Genomic DNA, 10,821 nt, shown 5'->3' with positions numbered 1-10,821 from the left:
GCAGGGCGCCGCTTTCTCCTCACGTCCCCTCAGGAGCCCGCCTGGCCCCCGCCGCCATGTTGGGCTGGCAGGCGTGACACGGCCTGGCCTCCCGGCCGCGCGCGGACCCCCGGCACAGAGATCCGGCGCCGGAAGGCGCTCGAAGCAGGCAGGCAGCGCGGCCGGGCGCGAGTTCCGGTGAGCGGGCGCGCGCCGGTAGCCGCAGCCCCCGCCCCGCGCGGCCGCCCCCGTCGGGAACGGAGGGGCGGGGCCGGCGGCGAGAGGAGGAGGAGAAGAGAGGGAGGCCGTGGGGTGCGGGCGCCCGGGAATTCCCTCCTCCTCCTCCTCCTCCTCCTCCTCAAGTAACGCGTCCCGGGCCGGCTGTGCCGTCGTCGCTGCCTCCCGGCGCGCCCCGCGAGCAGGAGACGGAGCACGGAGAGAGGGCCGCGCGGGCGTGCGCCTCGGCCGGCCACCGTCTCCCCGCAGCGACCCGTGCGAGTGCGGCCGGACGGCAGGTAGGCTCGCGGCGGGCCCTCGCGACGGAGGCTGCCGCTGACCCCGGCCGGGCAGCGCTAGGCCCCGGCGTCCGTCCTCCCGCTCCTCGGCTTCTCGAGGCGCCGCCGTTCCTGCCGCTGTCCGCCGGCGGGGCCGGGAGTCGGGAAGTTGTGGAGAAACTTCTCCCTCCTGCGGGCCGGCGGGCGGGCGTGTCTCCCGGGCGCGCTACCTGCTGGCCCCCAGCCTGGGTCCCCCCCCCCCTTCCCGTCCAGTCCTTCCCGATCCTGCGAGAGTCCGACTGATAGTCTAGTCACGTCGGGGCCGCGGTTGCTCCTTGCGTCCTAAAGGGCGTCGGGTCCCTCGCGAGTGAGGGCGAGCAGGAGGCAGGGGAGTGGTCCCTTCTTGTCCCAGCGGCTAGAGGTCTGTGTCGCCTGACGCCCGAAGCAACTTTTTCCGGAGCGAGGACTGGGACGTGGGGCTGGGGTGGGGGTGGGTGGGAGTGGGTGAGCGTCCGACTGTGCAAGGTTTGATTGAAAACCGCGACGTGTTTATAAAGTTTTCCTTTGTTTGGGGTTGAAGGTGATGGGAATTGTTATAGTCAGCGGCCGCTTTTAAGGTGCCCTGATACTCTGCCTCTTGTTGGGTTCGGCTCTTTATCCTGTGTTAATGAAAATTTTGTCCGAGAGTCTGTTTTTCTTCTTGGTAATTGTTTTCCAGCATTTGCTTTATTGGACACGGGGAAGAGCTGCTTTAAGAAAGTGGGAATATCGTTTCTGGTATAGGGACTTCTGTAGTGAACAGGGCACAGTGTGGGTTTTTTTTTGTTGTTGTTGTTTTTTTTAACATAAGCGATCGAAACAGTCATGAAATGGTTAATGACAGTTATCAAAGTGAATAAATGAAAAGTCTGCAGTACACCCACAACTTTGCAGCTCTGTCGTTATGTATGTGTGTCCCACAGCTGTGTTCTCATATAGGTGATTTCCCAGGACAGTATGGTGTCGTATATTTTGTGCATTAGACTGTAAGATTACTGTACCGAAAGTATCTTGACAATTGAAAGTATATTTAAACATTCTGTTTAATTTCTAAATTTAAAATGTTACAAAATGTGCATTTGTGACTATATGAACTTAATGTGAAATACTTGTTCAAATCTGTTAAGAAGTCCAATGGCTGTGGACAGAAAAAATTTTGAGTGGACAGGTAAGAGGATTAAAATTAAATTAAAAGCCGAAGTTCTTGTATGCATCACATATGAGAGAACACAAACTGCATGAAAGTTGTACACCAGAGGAATATTTCCTTTCTTCCAGCCATGTCAGCATTTAGCTGTATCTTATTTTTTGAGTACCAGCTAAATCACAGTGAAGAATATAGATACTGGTTAACATTTCAGAGGGTCGCCAGGCAGTGGTGGCGCACGCCTTTAATCCCAGCACTCGGGAGGCAGAGGCAGGCGGATCTCTGAGTTCGAGGTCAGCCTGGTCTACAAGAGCTAGTTCCAGGACAGGCTCTAGAAACTACAGGGAAACCCTGTCTCGAAAAACCAAAAAAAAAAAAAAAAAAAAATTTCAGAGGGTCCTAAATTTGAAAAAAAACTGAAACTATTGCCTTTGACTAAAACCTAAGAGTTTGTATTCATGTCTCCAGCATAAAAGCTAGAAGGGCTCTTAAAATATGTACTTTGCCATAACCATGGTAATGTTAACATAGCTTTAATTCTGCAGTCTGTTTCTGCTGACTTCACAAACCACAAAATTGACTCCTTTCTGTTAACTGAAAGTGAAATTACAGCCCCGACCTGTCTTCCTGGGAGAGGTATAGACTTTTGTCTTATGGTCAAAGGATAATATTAATATATAGTCAAGTTTGTTTTTAGTTGAGGAAACTCCAAAAAATCATTGTCTATGCAAATAAATTTTTATTTTTGTGTTTATAAGTGCTGAAAGAAGATTAGTGACCTAGTACAAATGAATTATTACTAATCTTTATTTGTAGTTCTAAAATTGCATAGTTCTAGTGGTAAATAGCTTATTGTTATGGGTAATTTAAAAAAATACATTTAGCTCCTGTTGCCATGATTTAGGAAAGAGGCATACACAGATTTTTTTTTAAAAAAAGAACATTGCTAGGCTCTGACATCTAGAAATGTAAACTTAAGTGATAAGACTAGTATTTAAAAAGAACTACAAGGAAGTGATGTGGGTAAAAACAAAGACTGAGAGGCAGGGAGGCGGCTGTGATAAGCACCCCTACTTCTGTAGTAGTAGGAAAAAATCCCCCTCTTCCTCACAGGGTTTCTCTTTGTAACAGCCTTGGCTGTTCAGAAACTGCCCTGTAGACCAGGTTAGCCTCAAACTCACAGTAATCCACCTCCTCTGCCTTCCCAGTGTTGGAGTTCCCCATGCGCCACCACCGCCTGGTTAGGAAAGTTCTTTTAACGTTGGGGTCGTGGATGTGTTTGTCTTAATTTAATTCATCAAGTCGTATAGTTGTGTGTTTTTCTGTATGTGGGTTTTATATTTTATGTGAACATATTTTTAAGATGCCCTAGTGTAATGCAGTATAAATGGTGTTTGGATTAAACTAATAATTTGGGGGGGATAACCTGGTGTCCTGTCACATCCTTAAATCTTTCCCCAATTTAATCACTGGTGACTGACTTTAGAACTCTCCCTGGGCTCTCCTTTGCTAACAGGTTTAGGCTTTCTGCATCATAACTGTCATGTACTAGCCTGTATGCATAACTGCCTTGAAAATACCACACATTTCCAGATGTACAATAATGAGATAATTTTGAAAAAAAGTATTTCTCACAGAAATACTCATAGTTTTTGTTGTTATTTTGATATTTTGAGAGAAGGCATTATGCTTTACTAGTTTTAAATGTAAGTAATAGTAAGTAATCAAAATGTTCATTGAATGAATGGATGTTGTTCTGTTATCAAGTACCTTTCTCAAAAATCAGGTACCATGACAAAAGTGATAGAGGAAGTCTTGACTTTGATTCTTTTTTTTTCCCCAGAGCAGTAATGCTTTAACTAAAAAGTTCCTCTGTTAGGTTTGATATTCCCATGAGAGTCTTGTTATGTAGTAATTTTTTCTTTATTGACACTTAATGAGGTGGGTAGAGTCTGAAGAAATAATACACTTTTGTTGCAGACGGAAGCAGTGACCATTGGGTTGCGTTTCAGAGACAATGTAGTTGCTAGATGCTGCTTTATTTGTTCTGTGTAGTCGTTTGCTGTTTTAGCTGTTGATTTTGTTGCTTTACATTGTAATGGAGCACTGAAGAAGAGATTGCATCTGTGCCAAGTTCTTATGTCACAGGAACTTTGCCTTGTTGTAAAGGTGATGTTTGTTACTCTGGCCCTGTGTGAATATTTACAGGAAGTTTTAGTAAGCTCTTCTATTGTTCTGGGGGCTACATGGCTTGGTCACCTTTGTTTCACATTTAAACTGGTTTATAATATAAATACAAGTCCTCTAACAAGATCCAGTTGCTTCTGCTTAAAGGAAATACTAGATTCCTATTAAGGTATCTTGGTGTCTTAACAAGTACTGTGTACAGCCGTTTGTGTATGGCTATGGTAGGGTATATATTTTCTTTTTCTTTTCTCAGCTGCTCCAGTGCCACAATTAGCTGAGTATTGCTCAGCTGCAGCTGCTGGGTGATTATGAGCCATCCAGCTCCTGTTTAAACTCAGAGGCGGATTTAGCAAAAGGCTCTATAGTAACAGTCGAGATAGAAAAAGAAGAGCCAATGCTGCTGCCAGTGTCATTTGAGCAAGTCTGTGCCAAGGAATTCTTGGCTGCCCAGCACTCACTACTATTGTCTAGGAACCTGACAACTTGATGGCAGCATATCTTGATCCGAGTTGAGCTTTACCCTTTAGATTGGGAAGTATACCCAAAGAAAGGTGGTGAGTCCTGTGATTACAAAGTATAGCGTGATGTACTGAAGGCCTGAATTACAATGATGAGACCCCAGTGCCTCATCTTCTTGCCTAGCAGCATTGTTTGCTATCTCTTCTTGGGTTTCGAGAAACATTTAACGTATTCTACTCTACTTTCACTACTGTTACTATTTGGGGGAATGACTGGATTTCTGATGTACCAATCTACATTTTTCTAACAAAAAGTGGAAGACCCTCAAAAGGGGTTAGTTCTAGAACTAGCTACCCATAGCTTATCCCCTGCTGTCTGAAATTTGGAAGTAAAAATCCAAAATTCTTATTTATTATTGTTGGCATTTGAGAACATAAACCTCAACAATTGCTTATCCCCTGCTGTCTGAAATTTGGAAGTAAAAATCCAAAATTCTTATTTATTATTGTTGGCATTTGAGAACATAAACCTCAACAAGTACAAGTACCAGCCATACATGGTAGTCTGTAGTGCCACCATCTATTGGGGAGGAGGCTGAGATGGGAAGATTGGGAATTTAAGGCCAGCCTAGACCATTTAGTAATACCTTATCTCAAAAGTAAAAGAAAAGCAGCATGCGAATACACTATCAGCTATGTATGGAAAATTTCAGACTGGAAGATGCCATTGGCAAATTTTGTTGCCTCTCAAATGATAATTGTAGCATCTTATACAGCTATCTACTGAAAATGCAGGGACAATCAATTCCTTTTATTAATCCTGATAATACTGGGTAGTTCAGGGTTTGGCTAATTTGGGGTGGGGATTAGAGTTCAAACTTTAGGGAAGGAAGAGATATATAGAAGACTGAACATGCTTAAGTGTATGTTGTCATAAGGCCACTTAAGAGACTGGTAAGATAGTCTCTTTCCTTGTGTTCCACAAAGCTCATATGACAAAGATATTTCTTCTAAAATTGTATTTCTTTCTTTCTGTTGTTGTTGTCATTGACAAAATGTTTCTGTAGCAAGGGGCTGTTTCTATAGTAATCCACAGTAAAGAATTTTGAAAACTTTTACATTTATTTATTTATTTAGGTGTGGAGGGGGGTGGGAGGGATAACCTGCAGGAGACCATACTTTCCTTCTATCATGTGGGTTCTGGGATTGAACTCACTGTTCAGTTTTATTCACTAATCAGCCATCTTACCAGCCTAAGAAATAATCTTTGAATTCTATCAAAGATGTGGTTTGTAGTATAACCATATGACTATAACTGTGGACTTTTTCTTTTCTTTTTTTTTTCTGTTTTGGTTTTTCAAGACAAGATTTCTCTGTGTAGCTTTGGAGCCTGTCCTGGAACTAGCTCTTGTAGACTAGGCTGGCCTTGAATTTACCTGCCTCTGCCTCCCGAGTGCTGAGATTAAAGGTGTGTGCTCATAAAAAACATTTTTTGTATGTCTTTACCAAAATTAATTTTAATAAATTTATTAAAATTAATAAAATAAAATCAGCTTAGTGCTTTTTAATAGATTAAATTTAAATAATATCAGCTTTCTTTTGCTCTCAAAGTTTTGTTCTATGTTATATAAAATAATTTAAAATAATCTTGCAAATGATAATTTTAAAGGTTTTCTTTATAAACTAAAAATCAGTTGAAGTTAAACTAGTCTTTAGGAACATTTATTTTAAAGAAATACTTTTTAAAGTTTTGGCATTTTGGTTGTGAGCCTAACCTTTAATGGAAGAACCACCTCTCCAGCCCTAATTTTTTTACAGTTTTAATGAATATAGATTATTCTTGAGTTATAAAAAGAATCCTGTTTTTGTTAAAATCTGAAATACATTTGGTAATTTATCATACTAAAATTGACAATATTGTAATTTAGGTTTATTTCTCCCTAGGATGAAAGGAAAGAGATACACTCATTTGCTGTGATGTGTGTGAAGGAATGCATAGTTCTTGGGACACATTATGCTGTGGTTTTGGCAGGGTTTAGGAAGTGCAGGAAGGAAAGTGCTGACCACTGAAATTTCCAATGTATATCTAGAGGCTTAAGTTGTTTCAGTAGTTTGTCTGCCCCCCCCCCCTTTGTGTTTTAAATAATTTTCAGTTCCTTAACACTCAAGGGCAGTTGGAGTGAGACAGGGTTGATGGCTCACATATATAAGTTAATACTTAGAATTGTTCTGCGGCAGATTTATTGAAGTCTAACCTTTGTTCTCATGTGATTAGTCTTTTACAGATAAGGATACCTTACAGTAATGGCAGTCAGGCCTATGGAAAGGAGCAGAGAAGGAAATGCAGTATAATGAGAAAAGAATAAAAATAGATTAACTTTTATAAAGACATGCTTCTTTTTAACTAGTGTACAGGATTCCATTTATAATAGTGACCAATTCCATAGCTTTGTCAATTTAGTAAACTTCTTAGGTAAGAGGTTGTCGAGCCAGATGGTTCCTGATTTTAGTATGGCCCTGCTGGACTAGCTGTGTCTTTGTTGGAGAAAGTTTGTCACTGGGGACAGGCTTTGGGGTCTCAGGCTCAGGCGTGGTCAGTGGATCAAGTCTTGCTGCCTGAGGAGCTCTGAGCTTCTCCAGTAACCATGTCTGCCTGCATGTTGCCCATGATGATAATGGACTAAACCACTGATCCTGTAAGCCATCCCCAATAAAATGGTGTCCTTTATAAGAGTTGCTGTGGTCATGATGTCTTTTTACAGAAATAGAAACCCTAAGACAGTGGTGTTAAGTGTGTGATACTTCTGAAACTTTTTTGTTTGGTTGTATTTTTTTTTTTTTTTTTTTTTTTTTTTTTTTTTTTTTTTTTTTTTTTTTTTTTTTTGAGACAGGGTTTCCCAGTGAAGCCCTGGCTGTCCTGGAGCTCACACTGTAAACCAGGCTGACCTTGAATTCAGAAATCTTGCCTTTGCCTCCCTGATGCCTGTGCCACCGCCACCCAGTGGAAACTGGTTTCTTAATGACCTTTGAAGCAGTTATCAAATAATTCATAGCTATTTGGATGAGGACATTGCCACACTGTAACAGGAAAATAGCTACTATCATTATAATTCAGATTTAATTTTTAAAATTTGGTTAGTGTGTTTATGTGAATTCATGATGGGAGGAAGCATGCCTGCCACAGCATGTATCTGGAGGTCAGAGGACACCTTAAGGAGTGGGTTCTTTCCTTTCACCTTTAAAGGGGTTTCAGGAATTGAACTCTCACCTTTAAAGGGGTTTCAGGAATTGAACTTAGGTAACCAGGTTTACATGGCAAACATCTTTACCCAATGAGCCATCTTACTGGGATTTTTTTTATTGACAAATACTCCTTGATAAGGGTATTTATTTTTTCTTAAATTAATATTTGGAACACAACAAGCGTGGGTATTAGAAATCTTCACCTTTCAAAGTCTGCAGAATAGACTTACTAGGGAAAAATAAACCTAAAATTGCAAGTAGGTTGTATTCTCAGTTTATTAGTTTTCTGAAATTGGAATGTTTCTCCAGAATGCCTTTTCCTGTAGTGTAACCTTTCTGGTTAGATTTCTATGACGCCCATTAAAATTACCCTGTAAAACTGTAAGAAACAGTTGTAATAGTGTTTTGGTATTAAGATGCATTTTACTTTTCATATTTTTGTTTTTAAATATGTACTCTTTGAATTAATAAAATGCTTATTTATAAATATTAAGTATGAGTAGGTAAACCGATTGTCTAGCCTGTCACTTTGTACCTTTGCCGCCCCTACTCTTGTTAAGAATCACTAAGACAACTAGTGAACCTTGAGGAAAGAATTATCCATAGTCTCTCCCATCTGCTTAGTAAGCTTTTTGATACCTACTGTTCTACTTTTGATGCCTCCTACTCTAGCCCTACAGGAGGGAGTGGAGCTTCAGAAAATAAGACGGGGGCTTGGTGTGACTCCGGGTTTCTAATTTTCCTCTTTTATTTTGTCCTTTTCTATTTTCTATCCATTCCTAGTCTTGGATGTTGAGTGATGAAAAAAGCCTGTTCTATAACAGGTTTGTTGGGATACTAATATTTAACATGGATTACCATATTTAATATGAATGTTTTTAATATGTTTCCAAAAACACAGGAAAATCATGGAGGACATAGTCATTACAGCTGGAGCAACCGATACTTGATTTACTAGAGGTGTATACTCATGATTTAGCAGAACGAGGATTTGAGTCTAGACCTTTATTCCTTAGGAATGAAACAGTGGTAGGAAAGGAGGGTCTTATCCTTTTCTATTTTAAACCATACATTTGAATTTGGCCAAAACAAAAATTTTCACTTGAACATTTTTTGTCTTTGTATCCATGGTTTTACAGTGTAACCAGACTGGCCTTGAACTAGTCTGTAGCCCAAGCTAGCTTCAGGTTCTTTGTCTTCTTGCCTTTGCTTTCTGCTTTCTAGTAATGGAATTGGAGATATCTGCCACAGTCTGAACTTTTACTCTTTCCTTTTTTAATGGAAGAAGCTTTTGTAGCAGATACTGTTGTTTGTGGATTTACCATGGAAAAGGATTCAAGGATTCTTTATAAAGGTCCAGCTCAGGTTAACAGAGACAATTGTTAGCATGTTTTCCCAATCAGTTTTTTTCTCTCTAATTTATTGAAAGAACAAAGAAGCATGCAAGAAATGATTTATTTCCTCATATTGTCCTTCTGTAGGTTTAGGCCCACTATATATATATATATATATATATATATATATATACACACACACACATATACATACACACATATATATTTGTCTATGTATATATACATATATATTTATAGTCTGTTTATAGTCAAGCATCCATCATGTGTAATTGTGCATACATAAAATACTTACGTATGTGTACATAGGCTTGTATTCAAGTTGAGTCTCTGACTCATTGCTAATAGTCAACGTTGCTTTGGTGGCTAGAGTTAGTAGAAATAGATTGTACAAGCCTCATCACCTCCATGTTTTAGATCATGCTGCACAAAGAGGTGCTTGCAAGGTCACCAGTTTTTGGATGGTGATTTCCTATTTTAGAAATTTACCAAGTGGTCAAGCTACATTTGGAGGAAGCAGTAGTTCTTTTATACTGGTTTATTATTATTATTATTTTTACTGTCTTCCATGTAGTTTGTTTCTGTAAATAATATTACTATACAAATTATTTACTATCTGGAAAAAAATTTCCTATCTAAAGGTCTAAATGGGATTTTTGTTTGCTAACTTTGGCCATGTGTTAAATTCTTATGTTGACAGTTTCCTTCACTCCTTTAGAAGTCTCTTTTTGGCTTCCTTTCATGCCTTAAGTTGTAGCCAAGATTATATCTTTGTTCCCCCCATAAGCTAGAGCATCGTTTTCTGGTGGGAACACCAGGCAGACTCTATAACATTATTATGCCACAGAGAATACATGCAGTACAGATCCTTTATAAATAACTTCAGCAATTCATCACTGCCCATGCTTAGTAAGTTTTCACATGAAGAGTGACAGCTTTTATTTTGTTACTGTGCCAGCTCTAGTCTAGAATGGAAGTTTTATTTTAGCTCCTCAAAGTTTTCATGAACCCAAGACAGTGATACTTATGAAGTTTTTTTTTTTTTGAATGTGGGATATGCAGCTGGCAGTGTCTACTTATCACAGACCCATCAACAAATACCTCACTAAAACTCATGCAGCAACCAGATTTTTTTATTTTTTATTTTTAACTTTTTGGTTTGGCAGACTTAATGTAAATTATGGAGGAGACTTTTTCTTTGTGCCACCAGATCACAAATAATGACACAGAGAATTGTTAATTATGAAAGCTCAGCCCTAGCTTATGCTTGTTCCTAGCTAGTTATAACTTGAATTAACACATATATTTAAATCTACATTCTTTTACGTGGCTTGGTTACCTTTACACTGTACTGACCATCCTGTTTCCTCCATGTCTGACTAGCGACCTTGCCTTTCTTCTTCCCAAGACCACTCTGTTCCCAGAAGTCCCACCTAACCTCTTCCTGCCTAGCTATCAGCCATTCAGCTCTTTATTAAATCAACGACAGTGACACATCTTCACACAGTGTAAAGGAATAACCTTAAACAAATTAGTGTCATTGTTTGTTTTCTTCCACATAAGTTAACTTGACTGACGTTTGAATTGGCAGGGAGATGTAAAGAGAAGTACTTACTTATTGCTAAACACAGTTGCCCATTTTCAGTGAGCATTCCGTTTATGTCTAGTGACTGCTTCTTAAAAATGAGAACAGGTTCTTTTAAATTACTTTAATGTAAACAAGTCATGGATTTACCAGATGGTTATAAGGAGATTTGGGAAAAATAGTCTGTCAGGCACTCTTAACTTCTCATAACAACTTCACACATTGAAGAAGAAGATGAAATTTTAGTGGACTGATACTTATTTTTGCCGCAGAAATGACCCAGTAATTAAACAAGTTGGATATTGTCAGGTCCCAAAGAAATCTGGGACCTGTGGCT

The 10,821-nt window shown here is 39.9% G+C and overlaps 1 protein-coding gene across 3 annotated transcripts in view; it reads left to right on the top strand.

The window, feature by feature from the left end:
• The first annotated feature begins 284 nt into the window (after window positions 1-284).
• Yes1 (YES proto-oncogene 1, Src family tyrosine kinase) overlaps window positions 285-10,821 on the top strand; it is a 66,562-nt gene continuing 56,025 nt past the window's right edge. For all 3 annotated transcript variants that reach the window (XR_005283769.1, XM_038315481.1, XM_038315482.1), the window contains exon 1: window positions 285-494. The gene's annotated coding sequence lies outside the window, so the exon portion shown is untranslated. The remainder of the gene's footprint in view (window positions 495-10,821) is intronic.

Source organism: Arvicola amphibius, chromosome 18, assembly GCF_903992535.2.
Source record: "Arvicola amphibius chromosome 18, mArvAmp1.2, whole genome shotgun sequence".
Classification (NCBI taxonomy): domain Eukaryota; kingdom Metazoa; phylum Chordata; class Mammalia; order Rodentia; family Cricetidae; genus Arvicola; species Arvicola amphibius.
The sequence above is the reverse complement of the archived record's forward strand: the minus strand, read 5'-3'. Positions and strand labels throughout refer to the sequence as shown.